We start from the raw sequence: 20,009 nt of genomic DNA, 5'->3' as shown, positions 1-20,009 counted from the left end.
CAGTTTGGAAACACTCTTTTTGTAGAATCTGTAAGTGGATATTTTGATAACTGTGATGATTTCGTTGGAAATGGGAATATCTTCATCTAAAATCTAGACAGAAGCGCTGTCAGAAACTACTTTGTGATATCTGCATTCAAGTCACAGAGCTGAACATTCCCTTTCATAGAGTAGGTTTGAAACAGTCTTTCTGTAGTTTGTGGAAGTGGACATTTCGAGCGCTTTCAGGCCTATGGTGAAAAAGGAAATATCATCCCATAAAATCTAGACAAAAGCATTCTAAGAAACTTATTTGGGATGAGTTTACTCCACTAACAGACTTGATCATTTCTTTTGATATAGCAGTTCGGAAACACTCTTTTTGTAGAATCTGCAAGTGGATATTTGGATAACTGTGAAGATTTCATTGGAAACGGTAATATCTTCATATAAAATCTTGACAGAAGCATTCTCAGAAACTTCTTTCTGATGTGTGTCCTCAACTAACAGAGTTCAACATTTCTTTTGCTACAGCAGTTTGGAAACACTCTTTTTGTAGAATCTTCAAGTGGATATTTGGATAACTGTGAAGATTGCATAGGAAACGGGAATATCTTCATATAAAATCTTCACAGAAGCATTCTCAGAAACTTCTTTGTGATGAGTGTCCTCAACTAACAGAGTTGAACCTTTCTTTTGACAGAGCACTTTGGAAACACTCTTTTTGTAGAATCTGTAAGTGGATATCTAGATAGTTCTAACGATTTCATTGGAAACGGGAATATCTTCATCTGTAATCTAGACAGAAGCACTGTCAGAAACTACTTTGTGATATCTGCATTCAAGTCACAGAGCTGAACATTCCCTTTCATAGAACAGGTTGGAAAACCTCTTTCTGTAGTGTCTGGAAGTGGACATTACGAGCGCATTCGGGCCTATGGTGAAAAACGAAATATCTCCCCATTAAATCTACACAGAAGCATTCTCAGAAACTTATTTGGGATGTGTGTCCTCAACTAACAGAGTTGAAACTTTCTTTTGATAGAGCAGTTTGGAAACACTCTTTTTGTAGAATCTGCAAATCGATGTTTGGATAACTGTGAAGATTTCGATGGAAACGGGAATATCTTCATATAAAATCTAGACAGAAGCATTCTCAGAAACTTCTTTGTGATGAGTGTCCTCAACTAACAGAGTTGAACCTTTCTTTTTATAGAGCAGTTTGGAAACACTCTTTTTGTAGTATCTGTATGTGGATATCAAGATAGTTCTAACGATTTCATTGGAAACGGGAATATCTTCTTCTAAAATCTAGACAGAAGCACTGTCAGAAACTACTTTGTGATATCTGCATTCGAGTCTCAGAGCTGAACATTCCGTTTCATAGAGCACGTTAGAAACACTCTTTCTGCAGTATCTGGAAGTGGACATTTCGAGCGCTTTCAAGCCTACGGTGAAAAAGGAAGTATCTTCCCGTAAAAACGAGACAGAGGATTTCTCAGAAACTTATGTGGGATGTGTGTCCTCAACTAAGAGAGTTGAACCTTTCTTTTGATACAGCAGTTTGGAAACACTCTTTTTGTAGAATCTGCAAGTGGATATTTGGAAAGCTGTGAAGATTTCATAGGAAACGGGAATATCTTCATGTAAAATCTAGACAGAAGCATTCTCAGAAACTTCTTTGTGATGTGTGTCCTCAACTAACAGAGTTCAACCTTTCTTTTGATACAGCAATTTGCAAACACTCTTTTTGTAGAATCTGTAAGTGGATATTGGGATAGCTCTGAAGATTTCGTTGGAAACGGGAATATCTTCATTTAAAATCCAGACAGAAGCATTCTCAGAAACTTCTTTGTGATGTGTGTCCTCAACTAACAGAGTTGAACCTTTCTTTGGATACAGCAGTTTGGAAACACTCTTTTTGTAGAATCTGTAAGTGGATATTTGTTTAACTGTGATGATTTCGTTGGAAACGGGAATATCTTCATATAAAATCTAGACAGAAGCATTGTCAGAAACTTCTTTGTGATGAGTGTCCTCAACTAACAGAGTTGAACCATTTTATTAATAGAGCACTTTGGAAACACTCTTTTGGTAGAATCTTCAAGTGGATATTTGGATAACTGTGAAGATTTCGTTGGAAACGGGAATATCCTCATATAAAATCTAGACAGAAGAATTCTCAGAAACTTCTTTGTGATGAGTGTCCTCAACTAACAGAGTTGAACATTTCTTTTTACAGTGCAGTTTGGAAACACTCTTTTTGTGGAATCTGTAATTGGATATTTGGATAACTGTGAAAACTTCATTGGAAACGGGAATATCTTCATATAAAATCTAGACAGAAGCATTCTCAGAAACTTCTTTCAGATGTGTGTCCTCAACTAACAGAGTTCAACCTTTCTTTTGCTACAGCAGTTTGGAAACACTCTTTTTGTAGAATCTTCAAGTGGATATTTGGATAACTGTGAAGATTTCATAGGAAACGGGAATATCTTCATATAAAATCTTCACAGAAGCATTCTCAGAAACTTCTTTGTGATGAGTGTCCTCAACTAACAGAGTTGAACCTTTCTTTTGACAGAGCACTTTGGAAACACTCTTTTTGTAGGATCTGTAAGTGGATATCTAGATAGTTCTAACGATTTCATTGGAAACGGGAATATCTGCATCTGAAATCTAGACAGAAGCACTGTCAGAAACTACTTTGTGATATCTGCATTCAAGTCACAGAGCTGAACATTCCCTTTCATAGAGCAGGTTGGAAACCCTCTTTCTGTAGTGTCTGGAAGTGGACTTTATGAGCGCATTCGGGCCTATGGTGAAAAACGAAATATCTCCCCATTAAATCTACACAGAAGCATTCTCAGAAACTTATTTGGGATGTGTGTCCTCAACTAACAGAGTTGAAACTTTCTTTTGATAGAGCAGTTTGGAAACACTCTTTTTGTAGAATCTGCAAGTCGATGTTTGGATAACTGTGAAGATTTCGATGGAAACGGGAATATCTTCATATAAAATCTAGACAGAAGCACTCTCAGAAACTTCTTTGTGATGAGTGTCCTCAACTAACAGAGTTGAACCTTTCTTTTTATAGAGCAGTTTGGAATCACTCTTTTTGTAGTATCTGTATGTGGATATCAAGATAGTTCTAACGATTTCATTGGAAACGGGAATATCTTCCTCTAAAATCTAGACAGAAGCACTGTCAGAAACTACTTTGTGATATCTGCATTCAAGTCACAGAGCTGAACATTCCCTTTCATAGAGCAGGTTTGAAACACTCTTTCTGCAGTATCTGGAAATGGACATTTCGAGCGCTTTCAGGCCTACGGTGAAAAAGGAAGTATCTTCCCGTAAAAACGAGACAGAGGATTTCTCAGAAACTTATGTGGGATGTGTGTCCTCAACTAAGAGAGTTGAACCTTTCTTTTGATACAGCAGTTCGGAAACACTCTTTTTGTAGAATCTGCAAGTGGATATTTGGAAAGCTGTGAAGATTTCATAGGAAACGGGAATATCTTCAAGTAAAATCTAGACAGAAGCATTCTCAGAAACTTCTTTGTGATGTGTGTCCTCAACTAACAGAGTTGAACCTTTCTTTTGATACAGCAGTTTGGAAACACTCTTTTTGTAGAATCTGTAAGTGGATATTGGGATATCTCTGAGGATTTCGTTGGAAACGGGAATATCTTCATTTAAAATCTAGACAGAAGCATTCTCAGAAACTCCTTTGTGATGTGTGTCCTCAACTAACAGAGTTGAACCTTTCTTTGGATAGAGCAGTTCGGAAACAGTCTTTTTGTAGAATCTGCAAGTGGATGTTTGTTTAACTGTGATGATTTTGTTGGAAACGGGAACATCTTCATCTAAAATCTAGACAGAAGCATTCTGAGAAACTTTTTTGTGATGTGTGTCCTCAACTAACAGAGTTGAACCTTTCTTTGGATACAGCAGTTTGGAAACACTCTTTTTGTAGAATCTGTAAGTGGATATTTTGATAACTGTGATGATTTCGTTGGAAATGGGAATATCTTCATCTAAAATCTAGACAGAAGCGCTGTCAGAAACTACTTTGTGATATCTGCATTCAAGTCACAGAGCTGAACATTCCCTTTCATAGAGTAGGTTTGAAACAGTCTTTCTGTAGTTTGTGGAAGTGGACACTTCGAGCGCTTTCAGGCCTATGGTGAAAAAGGAAATATCATCCCATAAAATCTAGACAAAAGCATTCTAAGAAACTTATTTGGGATGAGTTTACTCCACTAACAGACTTGATCATTTCTTTTGATATAGCAGTTCGGAAACACTCTTTTTGTAGAATCTGCAAGTGGATATTTGGATAACTGTGAAGATTTCATTGGAAACGGTAATATCTTCATATAAAATCTTGACAGAAGCATTCTCAGAAACTTCTTTCTGATGTGTGTCCTCAACTAACAGAGTTCAACATTTCTTTTGCTACAGCAGTTTGGAAACACTCTTTTTGTAGAATCTTCAAGTGGATATTTGGATAACTGTGAAGATTGCATAGGAAACGGGAATATCTTCATATAAAATCTTCACAGAAGCATTCTCAGAAACTTCTTTGTGATGAGTGTCCTCAACTAACAGAGTTGAACCTTTCTTTTGACAGAGCACTTTGGAAACACTCTTTTTGTAGAATCAGTAAGTGGATATCTAGATAGTTCTAACGATTTCATTGGAAACGGGAATATCTGCATCTGAAATCTAGACAGAAGCACTGTCAGAAACTACTTTGTGATATCTGCATTCAAGTCACAGAGCTGAACATTCCCTTTCATAGAGCAGGTTGGAAACCCTCTTTCTGTAGTGTCTGGAAGTGGACATTACGAGCGCATTCGGGCCTATGGTGAAAAACGAAATATCTCCCCATTAAATCTACACAGAAGCATTCTCAGAAATTTATTTGGGATGTGTGTCCTCAACTAACAGAGTTGAAACTTTCTTTTGATAGAGCAGTTTGGAAACACTCTTTTTGTAGAATCTGCAAGTCGATGTTTGGATAACTGTGAAGATTTCGTTGGAAACGGGAATATCTTCATATAAAATCTAGACAGAAGCATTCTCAGAAACTTCTTTGTGATGAGTGTCCTCAACTAACAGAGTTGAACCTTTCTTTTTATAGAGCAGTTTGGAAACACTCTTTTTGTAGTGTCTGTATGTGGATATCAAGATAGTTCTAACGATTTCTTTGGAAACGGGAAAATCTTCTTCTAAAATCTAGACAGAAGCACTGTCAGAAACTACTTTGTGATATCTGCATTCAAGTCTCAGAGCTGAACATTCCGTTTCATAGAGCAGGTTTGAAACACTCTTTCTGCAGTATCTGCAAGTGGACATTTCGAGCGCTTTCAGGCCTACGGTGAAAAAGGAAGTATCTTCCCGTAAAAACGAGACAGAGGATTTCTCAGAAACTTATGTGGGATGTGTGTCCTCAACTAAGAGAGTTGAACCTTTCTTTTGATACAGCAGTTTGGAAACACTCTTTTTGTAGAATCTGCAAGTGGATATTTGGAAAGCTGTGAAGATTTCATAGGAAACGGGAATATCTTCATGTAAAATCTAGACAGAAGCATTCTCAGAAACTTCTTTGTGTTGTGTGTCCTCAACTAACAGAGTTCAACTTTTCTTTTGATACAGCAATTTGCAAACACTCTTTTTGTAGAAGCTGTATGTGGATATTGGGATAGCTCTGAAGATTTCGTTGGAAACGGGAATATCTTCATTTAAAATCTAGACAGAAGCATTCTCAGAAACTTCTTTGTGATGAGTGTCCACAACTAACAGAGTTGAACCTTTCTTTGGATACAGCAGTTTGGAAACACACTTTTTGTAGAATCTGTAAGTGGATATTTGTTTAACTGTGATGATTTCGTTGGAAAATGGAATATCTTGATATAAAATCTAGACAGAAGCATTGTCAGAAACTTCTTTGTGATGAGTGTCCTCAACTAAGAGAGTTGAACCATTTTATTAATAGAGCACTTTGGAAACACTCTTTTGGTAGAATCTTCAAGTGGATATTTGGATAACTGTGAAGATTTCGTTGGAAACGGGAATATCTTCATATAAAATCTAGACAGAAGAATTCTCAGAAACTTCTTTGTGATGAGTGTCCTCAACTAACAGAGTTGAACCTTTCTTTTTATAGAGCAGTTTGGAAACACTCTTTTTGTGGAATCTGTAATTGGATATCTAGATAGTCCTAATGATTTCGTTGGAAACGGGAATATCTTCATCTTAATTCTAGACAGAAGCACTGTCAGAATCTACTTTGTGATATCTGCATTCAAGTCACAGAGCTGAACATTCCCTTTCATAGAGCAGGTTGGAAACCCTCTTTCTGTAGTGTCTGGAAGTGGACTTTATGAGCGCATTCGGGCCTATGGTGAAAAACGAAATATCTCCCCATTAAATCTACACAGAAGCATTCTCAGAAACTTATTTGGGATGTGTGTCCTCAACTAACAGAGTTGAAACTTTCTTTTGATAGAGCAGTTTGGAAACACTCTTTTTGTAGAATCTGCAAGTCGATGTTTGGATAACTGTGAAGATTTCGATGGAAACGGGAATATCTTCATATAAAATCTAGACAGAAGCACTCTCAGAAACTTCTTTGTGATGAGTGTCCTCAACTAACAGAGTTGAACCTTTCTTTTTATAGAGCAGTTTGGAAACACTCTTTTTGTAGTATCTGTATGTGGATATCAAGATAGTTCTAACGATTTCATTGGAAACGGGAATATCTTCCTCTAAAATCTAGACAGAAGCACTGTCAGAAACTACTTTGTGATATCTGCATTCAAGTCACAGAGCTGAACATTCCGTTTCATAGAGCAGGTTTGAAACACTCTTTCTGCAGTATCTGGAAATGGACATTTCGAGCGCTTTCAGGCCTACGGTGAAAAAGGAAGTATCTTCCCGTAAAAACGAGACAGAGGATTTCTCTGAAACTTATGTGGGATGTGTGTCCTCAACTAAGAGAGTTGAACCTTTCTTTTGATACAGCAGTTCGGAAACACTCTTTTTGTAGAATCTGCAAGTGGATATTTGGAAAGCTGTGAAGATTTCATAGGAAACGGGAATATCTTCAAGTAAAATCTAGACAGAAGCATTCTCAGAAACTTCTTTGTGATGTGTGTCCTCAACTAACAGAGTTGAACCTTTCTTTTGATACAGCAGTTTGGAAACACTCTTTTTGTAGAATCTGTAAGTGGATATTGGGATATCTCTGAGGATTTCGTTGGAAACGGGAATATCTTCATTTAAAATCTAGACAGAAGCATTCTCAGAAACTCCTTTGTGATGTGTGTCCTCAACTAACAGAGTTGAACCTTTCTTTGGATAGAGCAGTTCGGAAACAGCCTTTTTGTAGAATCTGCAAGTGGATGTTTGTTTAACTGTGATGATTTTGTTGGAAACGGGAACATCTTCATCTAAAATCTAGACAGAAGCATTCTGAGAAACTTTTTTGTGATGTGTGTCCTCAACTAACAGAGTTGAACCTTTCTTTGGATACAGCAGTTTGGAAACACTCTTTTTGTAGAATCTGTAAGTGGATATTTTGATAACTGTGATGATTTCGTTGGAAATGGGAATATCTTCATCTAAAATCTAGACAGAAGCGCTGTCAGAAACTACTTTGTGATATCTGCATTCAAGTCACAGAGCTGAACATTCCCTTTCATAGAGTAGGTTTGAAACAGTCTTTCTGTAGTTTGTGGAAGTGGACATTTCGAGCGCTTTCAGGCCTATGGTGAAAAAGGAAATATCATCCCATAAAATCTAGACAAAAGCATTCTAAGAAACTTATTTGGGATGAGTTTACTCCACTAACAGACTTGATCATTTCTTTTGATATAGCAGTTCGGAAACACTCTTTTTGTAGAATCTGCAAGTGGATATTTGGATAACTGTGAAGATTTCATTGGAAACGGTAATATCTTCATATAAAATCTTGACAGAAGCATTCTCAGAAACTTCTTTCTGATGTGTGTCCTCAACTAACAGAGTTCAACATTTCTTTTGCTACAGCAGTTTGGAAACACTCTTTTTGTAGAATCTTCAAGTGGATATTTGGATAACTGTGAAGATTTCATAGGAAACGGGAATATCTTCATATAAAATCTTCACAGAAGCATTCTCAGAAACTTCTTTGTGATGAGTGTCCTCAACTAACAGAGTTGAACCTTTCTTTTGACAGAGCACTTTGGAAACACTCTTTTTGTAGAATCTGTAAGTGGATATCTAGATAGTTCTAACGATTTCATTGGAAACGGGAATATCTTCATCTGTAATCTAGACAGAAGCACTGTCAGAAACTACTTTGTGATATCTGCATTCAAGTCACAGAGCTGAACATTCCCTTTCATAGAACAGGTTGGAAAACCTCTTTCTGTAGTGTCTGGAAGTGAACATTACGAGCGCATTCGGGCCTATGGTGAAAAACGAAATATCTCCCCATTAAATCTACACAGAAGCATTCTCAGAAACTTATTTGGGATGTGTGTCCTCAACTAACAGAGTTGAAACTTTCTTTTGATAGAGCAGTTTGGAAACACTCTTTTTGTAGAATCTGCAAATCGATGTTTGGATAACTGTGAAGATTTCGATGGAAACGGGAATATCTTCATATAAAATCTAGACAGAAGCATTCTCAGAAACTTCTTTGTGATGAGTGTCCTCAACTAACAGAGTTGAACCTTTCTTTTTATAGAGAAGTTTGGAAACACTCTTTTTGTAGTATCTGTATGTGGATATCAAGATAGTTCTAACGATTTCATTGGAAACGGGAATATCTTCTTCTAAAATCTAGACAGAAGCACTGTCAGAAACTACTTTGTGATATCTGCATTCAAGTCTCAGAGCTGAACATTCCGTTTCATAGAGCAGGTTAGAAACACTCTTTCTGCAGTATCTGGAAGTGGACATTTCGAGCGCTTTCAAGCCTACGGTGAAAAAGGAAGTATCTTCCCGTAAAAACGAGACAGAGGATTTCTCAGAAACTTATGTGGGATGTGTGTCCTCAACTAAGAGAGTTGAACCTTTCTTTTGATACAGCAGTTTGGAAACACTCTTTTTGTAGAATCTGCAAGTGGATATTTGGAAAGCTGTGAAGATTTCATAGGAAACGGGAATATCTTCATGTAAAATCTAGACAGAAGCATTCTCAGAAACTTCTTTGTGATGTGTGTCCTCAACTAACAGAGTTCAACCTTTCTTTTGATACAGCAATTTGCAAACACTCTTTTTGTAGAATCTGTAAGTGGATATTGGGATAGCTCTGAAGATTTCGTTGGAAACGGGAATATCTTCATTTAAAATCCAGACAGAAGCATTCTCAGAAACTTCTTTGTGATGTGTGTCCTCAACTAACAGAGTTGAACCTTTCTTTGGATACAGCAGTTTGGAAACACTCTTTTTGTAGAATCTGTAAGTGGATATTTGTTTAACTGTGATGATTTCGTTGGAAACGGGAATATCTTCATATAAAATCTAGACAGAAGCATTGTCAGAAACTTCTTTGTGATGAGTGTCCTCAACTAACAGAGTTGAACCATTTTATTAATAGAGCACTTTGGAAACACTCTTTTGGTAGAATCTTCAAGTGGATATTTGGATAACTGTGAAGATTTCGTTGGAAACGGGAATATCCTCATATAAAATCTAGACAGAAGAATTCTCAGAAACTTCTTTGTGATGAGTGTCCTCAACTAACAGAGTTGAACATTTCTTTTTACAGTGCAGTTTGGAAACACTCTTTTTGTGGAATCTGTAATTGGATATTTGGATAACTGTGAAAACTTCATTGGAAACGGGAATATCTTCATATAAAATCTAGACAGAAGCATTCTCAGAAACTTCTTTCAGATGTGTGTCCTCAACTAACAGAGTTCAACCTTTCTTTTGCTACAGCAGTTTGGAAACACTCTTTTTGTAGAATCTTCAAGTGGATATTTGGATAACTGTGAAGATTTCATAGGAAACGGGAATATCTTCATATAAAATCTTCACAGAAGCATTCTCAGAAACTTCTTTGTGATGAGTGTCCTCAACTAACAGAGTTGAACCTTTCTTTTGACAGAGCACTTTGGAAACACTCTTTTTGTAGGATCTGTAAGTGGATATCTAGATAGTTCTAACGATTTCATTGGAAACGGGAATATCTTCATCTGAAATCTAGACAGAAGCACTGTCAGAAACTACTTTGTGATATCTGCATTCAAGTCACAGAGCTGAACATTCCCTTTCATAGAGCAGGTTGGAAACCCTCTTTCTGTAGTGTCTGGAAGTGGACTTTATGAGCGCATTCGGGCCTATGGTGAAAAACGAAATATCTCCCCATTAAATCTACACAGAAGCATTCTCAGAAACTTATTTGGGATGTGTGTCCTCAACTAACAGAGTTGAAACTTTCTTTTGATAGAGCAGTTTGGAAACACTCTTCTTGTAGAATCTGCAAGTCGATGTTTGGATAACTGTGAAGATTTCGATGGAAACGGGAATATCTTCATATAAAATCTAGACAGAAGCACTCTCAGAAACTTCTTTGTGATGAGTGTCCTCAACTAACAGAGTTGAACCTTTCTTTTTATAGAGCAGTTTGGAATCACTCTTTTTGTAGTATCTGTATGTGGATATCAAGATAGTTCTAACGATTTCATTGGAAACGGGAATATCTTCCTCTAAAATCTAGACAGAAGCACTGTCAGAAACTACTTTGTGATATCTGCATTCAAGTCACAGAGCTGAACATTCCGTTTCATAGAGCAGGTTTGAAACACTCTTTCTGCAGTATCTGGAAATGGACATTTCGAGCGCTTTCAGGCCTACGGTGAAAAAGGAAGTATCTTCCCGTAAAAACGAGACAGAGGATTTCTCAGAAACTTATGTGGGATGTGTGTCCTCAACTAAGAGAGTTGAACCTTTCTTTTGATACAGCAGTTCGGAAACACTCTTTTTGTAGAATCTGCAAGTGGATATTTGGAAAGCTGTGAAGATTTCATAGGAAACGGGAATATCTTCAAGTAAAATCTAGACAGAAGCATTCTCAGAAACTTCTTTGTGATGTGTGTCCTCAACTAACAGAGTTGAACCTTTCTTTTGATACAGCAGTTTGGAAACACTCTTTTTGTAGAATCTGTAAGTGGATATTGGGATATCTCTGAGGATTTCGTTGGAAACGGGAATATCTTCATTTAAAATCTAGACAGAAGCATTCTCAGAAACTCCTTTGTGATGTGTGTCCTCAACTAACAGAGTTGAACCTTTCTTTGGATAGAGCAGTTCGGAAACAGTCTTTTTGTAGAATCTGCAAGTGGATGTTTGTTTAACTGTGATGATTTTGTTGGAAACGGGAACATCTTCATCTAAAATCTAGACAGAAGCATTCTGAGAAACTTTTTTGTGATGTGTGTCCTCAACTAACAGAGTTGAACCTTTCTTTGGATACAGCAGTTTGGAAACACTCTTTTTGTAGAATCTGTAAGTGGATATTTTGATAACTGTGATGATTTCGTTGGAAATGGGAATATCTTCATCTAAAATCTAGACAGAAGCGCTGTCAGAAACTACTTTGTGATATCTGCATTCAAGTCACAGAGCTGAACATTCCCTTTCATAGAGTAGGTTTGAAACAGTCTTTCTGTAGTTTGTGGAAGTGGACATTTCGAGCGCTTTCAGGCCTATGGTGAAAAAGGAAATATCATCCCATAAAATCTAGACAAAAGCATTCTAAGAAACTTATTTGGGATGAGTTTACTCCACTAACAGACTTGATCATTTCTTTTGATATAGCAGTTCGGAAACACTCTTTTTGTAGAATCTGCAAGTGGATATTTGGATAACTGTGAAGATTTCATTGGAAACGGTAATATCTTCATATAAAATCTTGACAGAAGCATTCTCAGAAACTTCTTTCTGATGTGTGTCCTCAACTAACAGAGTTCAACATTTCTTTTGCTACAGCAGTTTGGAAACACTCTTTTTGTAGAATCTTCAAGTGGATATTTGGATAACTGTGAAGATTGCATAGGAAACGGGAATATCTTCATATAAAATCTTCACAGAAGCATTCTCAGAAACTTCTTTGTGATGAGTGTCCTCAACTAACAGAGTTGAACCTTTCTTTTGACAGAGCACTTTGGAAACACTCTTTTTGTAGAATCTGTAAGTGGATATCTAGATAGTTCTAACGATTTCATTGGAAACGGGAATATCTTCATCTGTAATCTAGACAGAAGCACTGTCAGAAACTACTTTGTGATATCTGCATTCAAGTCACAGAGCTGAACATTCCCTTTCATAGAACAGGTTGGAAAACCTCTTTCTGTAGTGTCTGGAAGTGGACATTACGAGCGCATTCGGGCCTATGGTGAAAAACGAAATATCTCCCCATTAAATCTACACAGAAGCATTCTCAGAAACTTATTTGGGATGTGTGTCCTCAACTAACAGAGTTGAAACTTTCTTTTGATAGAGCAGTTTGGAAACACTCTTTTTGTAGAATCTGCAAATCGATGTTTGGATAACTGTGAAGATTTCGATGGAAACGGGAATATCTTCATATAAAATCTAGACAGAAGCATTCTCAGAAACTTCTTTGTGATGAGTGTCCTCAACTAACAGAGTTGAACCTTTCTTTTTATAGAGCAGTTTGGAAACACTCTTTTTGTAGTATCTGTATGTGGATATCAAGATAGTTCTAACGATTTCATTGGAAACGGGAATATCTTCTTCTAAAATCTAGACAGAAGCACTGTCAGAAACTACTTTGTGATATCTGCATTCAAGTCTCAGAGCTGAACATTCCGTTTCATAGAGCAGGTTAGAAACACTCTTTCTGCAGTATCTGGAAGTGGACATTTCGAGCGCTTTCAAGCCTACGGTGAAAAAGGAAGTATCTTCCCGTAAAAACGAGACAGAGGATTTCTCAGAAACTTATGTGGGATGTGTGTCCTCAACTAAGAGAGTTGAACCTTTCTTTTGATACAGCAGTTTGGAAACACTCTTTTTGTAGAATCTGCAAGTGGATATTTGGAAAGCTGTGAAGATTTCATAGGAAACGGGAATATCTTCATGTAAAATCTAGACAGAAGCATTCTCAGAAACTTCTTTGTGATGTGTGTCCTCAACTAACAGAGTTCAACCTTTCTTTTGATACAGCAATTTGCAAACACTCTTTTTGTAGAATCTGTAAGTGGATATTGGGATAGCTCTGAAGATTTCGTTGGAAACGGGAATATCTTCATTTAAAATCCAGACAGAAGCATTCTCAGAAACTTCTTTGTGATGTGTGTCCTCAACTAACAGAGTTGAACCTTTCTTTGGATACAGCAGTTTGGAAACACTCTTTTTGTAGAATCTGTAAGTGGATATTTGTTTAACTGTTATGATTTCGTTGGAAACGGGAATATCTTCATATAAAATCTAGACAGAAGCATTGTCAGAAACTTCTTTGTGATGAGTGTCCTCAACTAACAGAGTTGAACCATTTTATTAATAGAGCACTTTGGAAACACTCTTTTGGTAGAATCTTCAAGTGGATATTTGGATAACTGTGAAGATTTCGTTGGAAACGGGAATATCCTCATATAAAATCTAGACAGAAGAATTCTCAGAAACTTCTTCGTGATGAGTGTCCTCAACTAACAGAGTTGAACATTTCTTTTTACAGTGCAGTTTGGAAACACTCTTTTTGTGGAATCTGTAATTGGATATTTGGATAACTGTGAAAACTTCATTGGAAACGGGAATATCTTCATATAAAATCTAGACAGAAGCATTCTCAGAAACTTCTTTCAGATGTGTGTCCTCAACTAACAGAGTTCAACCTTTCTTTTGCTACAGCAGTTTGGAAACACTCTTTTTGTAGAATCTTCAAGTGGATATTTGGATAACTGTGAAGATTTCATAGGAAACGGGAATATCTTCATATAAAATCTTCACAGAAGCATTCTCAGAAACTTCTTTGTGATGAGTGTCCTCAACTAACAGAGTTGAACCTTTCTTTTGACAGAGCACTTTGGAAACACTCTTTTTGTAGGATCTGTAAGTGGATATCTAGATAGTTCTAACGATTTCATTGGAAACGGGAATATCTGCATCTGAAATCTAGACAGAAGCACTGTCAGAAACTACTTTGTGATATCTGCATTCAAGTCACAGAGCTGAACATTCCCTTTCATAGAGCAGGTTGGAAACCCTCTTTCTGTAGTGTCTGGAAGTGGACTTTATGAGCGCATTCGGGCCTATGGTGAAAAACGAAATATCTCCCCATTAAATCTACACAGAAGCATTCTCAGAAACTTATTTGGGATGTGTGTCCTCAACTAACAGAGGTGAAACTTTCTTTTGATAGAGCAGTTTGGAAACACTCTTTTTGTAGAATCTGCAAGTCGATGTTTGGATAACTGTGAAGATTTCGATGGAAACGGGAATATCTTCATATAAAATCTAGACAGAAGCACTCTCAGAAACTTCTTTGTGATGAGTGTCCTCAACTAACAGAGTTGAACCTTTCTTTTTATAGAGCAGTTTGGAATCACTCTTTTTGTAGTATCTGTATGTGGATATCAAGATAGTTCTAACGATTTCATTGGAAACGGGAATATCTTCCTCTAAAATCTAGACAGAAGCACTGTCAGAAACTACTTTGTGATATCTGCATTCAAGTCACAGAGCTGAACATTCCCTTTCATAGAGCAGGTTTGAAACACTCTTTCTGCAGTATCTGGAAATGGACATTTCGAGCGCTTTCAGGCCTACGGTGAAAAAGGAAGTATCTTCCCGTAAAAACGAGACAGAGGATTTCTCAGAAACTTATGTGGGATGTGTGTCCTCAACTAAGAGAGTTGAACCTTTCTTTTGATACAGCAGTTCGGAAACACTCTTTTTGTAGAATCTGCAAGTGGATATTTGGAAAGCTGTGAAGATTTCATAGGAAACGGGAATATCTTCAAGTAAAATCTAGACAGAAGCATTCTCAGAAACTTCTTTGTGATGTGTGTCCTCAACTAACAGAGTTGAACCTTTCTTTTGATACAGCAGTTTGGAAACACTCTTTTTGTAGAATCTGTAAGTGGATATTGGGATATCTCTGAGGATTTCGTTGGAAACGGGAATATCTTCATTTAAAATCTAGACAGAAGCATTCTCAGAAACTCCTTTGTGATGTGTGTCCTCAACTAACAGAGTTGAACCTTTCTTTGGATAGAGCAGTTCGGAAACAGTCTTTTTGTAGAATCTGCAAGTGGATGTTTGTTTAACTGTGATGATTTTGTTGGAAACGGGAACATCTTCATCTAAAATCTAGACAGAAGCATTCTGAGAAACTTTTTTGTGATGTGTGTCCTCAACTAACAGAGTTGAACCTTTCTTTGGATACAGCAGTTTGGAAACACTCTTTTTGTAGAATCTGTAAGTGGATATTTGTTTAACTGTGATGATTTCGTTGGAAACGGGAATATCTTCATATAAAATCTAGACAGAAGCATTGTCAGAAACTTCTTTGTGATGAGTGTCCTCAACTAACAGAGTTGAACCATTTTATTACTAGAGCACTTTGGAAACACTCTTTTGGTAGAATCTTCAAGTGGATATTTGGATAACTGTGAAGATTTCGTTGGAAACGGGAATATCCTCATATAAAATCTAGACAGAAGAATTCTCAGAAACTTCTTCGTGATGAGTGTCCTCAACTAACAGAGTTGAACATTTCTTTTTACAGTGCAGTTTGGAAACACTCTTTTTGTGGAATCTGTAATTGGATATTTGGATAACTGTGAAAACTTCATTGGAAACGGGAATATCTTCATATAAAATCTAGACAGAAGCATTCTCAGAAACTTCTTTCAGATGTGTGTCCTCAACTAACAGAGTTCAACCTTTCTTTTGCTACAGCAGTTTGGAAACACTCTTTTTGTAGAATCTTCAAGTGGATATTTGGATAACTGTGAAGATTTCATAGGAAACGGGAATATCTTCATATAAAATCTTCACAGAAGCATTCTCAGAAACTTCTTTGTGATGAGTGTCCTCAACTAACAGAGTTGAACCTTTCTTTTGACAGAGCACTTTGGAAACACTCTTTTTGTAGGATCTGTAAGTGGATATCTAGATAGTTCTAACGATTTCATTGGAAACGGGAATATCTGCATCTGAAATCTAGACAGAAGCACTGTCAGAAACTACTTTGTGATATCTGCATTCAAGTCACAGAGCTGAACATTCCCTTTCATAGAGCAGGTTGGAAACCCTCTTTCTGTAGTGTCTGGAAGTGGACTTTATGAGCGCATTCGGGCCTATGGTGAAAAACGAAATATCTCCCCATTAAATCTACACAGAAGCATTCTCAGAAACTTATTTGGGATGTGTGTCCTCAACTAACAGAGTTGAAACTTTCTTTTGATAGAGCAGTTTGGAAACACTCTTTTTGTAGAATCTGCAAGTCGATGTTTGGATAACTGTGAAGATTTCGATGGAAACGGGAATATCTTCATATAAAATCTAGACAGAAGCACTCTCAGAAACTTCTTTGTGATGAGTGTCCTCAACTAACAGAGTTGAACCTTTCTTTTTATAGAGCAGTTTGGAATCACTCTTTTTGTAGTATCTGTATGTGGATATCAAGATAGTTCTAACGATTTCATTGGAAACGGGAATATCTTCCTCTAAAATCTAGACAGAAGCACTGTCAGAAACTACTTTGTGATATCTGCATTCAAGTCACAGAGCTGAACATTCCCTTTCATAGAGCAGGTTTGAAACACTCTTTCTGCAGTATCTGGAAATGGACATTTCGAGCGCTTTCAGGCCTACGGTGAAAAAGGAAGTATCTTCCCGTAAAAACGAGACAGAGGATTTCTCAGAAACTTATGTGGGATGTGTGTCCTCAACTAAGAGAGTTGAACCTTTCTTTTGATACAGCAGTTCGGAAACACTCTTTTTGTAGAATCTGCAAGTGGATATTTGGAAAGCTGTGAAGATTTCATAGGAAACGGGAATATCTTCAAGTAAAATCTAGACAGAAGCATTCTCAGAAACTTCTTTGTGATGTGTGTCCTCAACTAACAGAGTTGAACCTTTCTTTTGATACAGCAGTTTGGAAACACTCTTTTTGTAGAATCTGTAAGTGGATATTGGGATATCTCTGAGGATTTCGTTGGAAACGGGAATATCTTCATTTAAAATCTAGACAGAAGCATTCTCAGAAACTCCTTTGTGATGTGTGTCCTCAACTAACAGAGTTGAACCTTTCTTTGGATAGAGCAGTTCGGAAACAGTCTTTTTGTAGAATCTGCAAGTGGATGTTTGTTTAACTGTGATGATTTTGTTGGAAACGGGAACATCTTCATCTAAAATCTAGACAGAAGCATTCTGAGAAACTTTTTTGTGATGTGTGTCCTCAACTAACAGAGTTGAACCTTTCTTTGGATACAGCAGTTTGGAAACACTCTTTTTGTAGAATCTGTAAGTGGATATTTTGATAACTGTGATGATTTCGTTGGAAATGGGAATATCTTCATCTAAAATCTAGACAGAAGCGCTGTCAGAAACTACTTTGTGATATCTGCATTCAAGTCACAGAGCTGAACATTCCCTTTCATAGAGTAGGTTTGAAACAGTCTTTCTGTAGTTTGTGGAAGTGGACACTTCGAGCGCTTTCAGGCCTATGGTGAAAAAGGAAATATCATCCCATAAAATCTAGACAAAAGCATTCTAAGAAACTTATTTGGGATGAGTTTACTCCACTAACAGACTTGATCATTTCTTTTGATATAGCAGTTCGGAAACACTCTTTTTGTAGAATCTGCAAGTGGATATTTGGATAACTGTGAAGATTTCATTGGAAACGGTAATATCTTCATATAAAATCTTGACAGAAGCATTCTCAGAAACTTCTTTCTGATGTGTGTCCTCAACTAACAGAGTTCAACATTTCTTTTGCTACAGCAGTTTGGAAACACTCTTTTTGTAGAATCTTCAAGTGGATATTTGGATAACTGTGAAGATTGCATAGGAAACGGGAATATCTTCATATAAAATCTTCACAGAAGCATTCTCAGAAACTTCTTTGTGATGAGTGTCCTCAACTAACAGAGTTGAACCTTTCTTTTGACAGAGCACTTTGGAAACACTCTTTTTGTAGAATCAGTAAGTGGATATCTAGATAGTTCTAACGATTTCATTGGAAACGGGAATATCTGCATCTGAAATCTAGACAGAAGCACTGTCAGAAACTACTTTGTGATATCTGCATTCAAGTCACAGAGCTGAACATTCCCTTTCATAGAGCAGGTTGGAAACCCTCTTTCTGTAGTGTCTGGAAGTGGACATTACGAGCGCATTCGGGCCTATGGTGAAAAACGAAATATCTCCCCATTAAATCTACACAGAAGCATTCTCAGAAATTTATTTGGGATGTGTGTCCTCAACTAACAGAGTTGAAACTTTCTTTTGATAGAGCAGTTTGGAAACACTCTTTTTGTAGAATCTGCAAGTCGATGTTTGGATAACTGTGAAGATTTCGTTGGAAACGGGAATATCTTCATATAAAATCTAGACAGAAGCATTCTCAGAAACTTCTTTGTGATGAGTGTCCTCAACTAACAGAGTTGAACCTTTCTTTTTATAGAGCAGTTTGGAAACACTCTTTTTGTAGTGTCTGTATGTGGATATCAAGATAGTTCTAACGATTTCTTTGGAAACGGGAAAATCTTCTTCTAAAATCTAGACAGAAGCACTGTCAGAAACTACTTTGTGATATCTGCATTCAAGTCTCAGAGCTGAACATTCCGTTTCATAGAGCAGGTTTGAAACACTCTTTCTGCAGTATCTGCAAGTGGACATTTCGAGCGCTTTCAGGCCTACGGTGAAAAAGGAAGTATCTTCCCGTAAAAACGAGACAGAGGATTTCTCAGAAACTTATGTGGGATGTGTGTCCTCAACTAAGAGAGTTGAACCTTTCTTTTGATACAGCAGTTTGGAAACACTCTTTTTGTAGAATCTGCAAGTGGATATTTGGAAAGCTGTGAAGATTTCATAGGAAACGGGAATATCTTCATGTAAAATCTAGACAGAAGCATTCTCAGAAACTTCTTTGTGTTGTGTGTCCTCAACTAACAGAGTTCAACTTTTCTTTTGATACAGCAATTTGCAAACACTCTTTTTGTAGAAGCTGTATGTGGATATTGGGATAGCTCTGAAGATTTCGTTGGAAACGGGAATATCTTCATTTAAAATCTAGACAGAAGCATTCTCAGAAACTTCTTTGTGATGAGTGTCCACAACTAACAGAGTTGAACCTTTCTTTGGATACAGCAGTTTGGAAACACACTTTTTGTAGAATCTGTAAGTGGATATTTGTTTAACTGTGATGATTTCGTTGGAAAATGGAATATCTTGATATAAAATCTAGACAGAAGCATTGTCAGAAACTTCTTTGTGATGAGTGTCCTCAACTAAGAGAGTTGAACCATTTTATTAATAGAGCACTTTGGAAACACTCTTTTGGTAGAATCTTCAAGTGGATATTTGGATAACTGTGAAGATTTCGTTGGAAACGGGAATATCTTCATATAAAATCTAGACAGAAGAATTCTCAGAAACTTCTTTGTGATGAGTGTCCTCAACTAACAGAGTTGAACCTTTCTTTTTATAGAGCAGTTTGGAAACACTCTTTTTGTGGAATCTGTAATTGGATATCTAGATAGTCCTAATGATTTCGTTGGAAACGGGAATATCTTCATCTTAATTCTAGACAGAAGCACTGTCAGAATCTACTTTGTGATATCTGCATTCAAGTCACAGAGCTGAACATTCCCTTTCATAGAGCAGGTTGGAAACCCTCTTTCTGTAGTGTCTGGAAGTGGACTTTATGAGCGCATTCGGGCCTATGGTGAAAAACGAAATATCTCCCCATTAAATCTACACAGAAGCATTCTCAGAAACTTATTTGGGATGTGTGTCCTCAACTAACAGAGTTGAAACTTTCTTTTGATAGAGCA

This window comes from Gorilla gorilla, chromosome 13 (genome assembly GCF_029281585.2).
Source record: "Gorilla gorilla gorilla isolate KB3781 chromosome 13, NHGRI_mGorGor1-v2.1_pri, whole genome shotgun sequence".
Classification (NCBI taxonomy): Eukaryota; Metazoa; Chordata; class Mammalia; order Primates; family Hominidae; genus Gorilla; species Gorilla gorilla.
Note: the sequence above shows the minus strand (reverse complement) of the source record.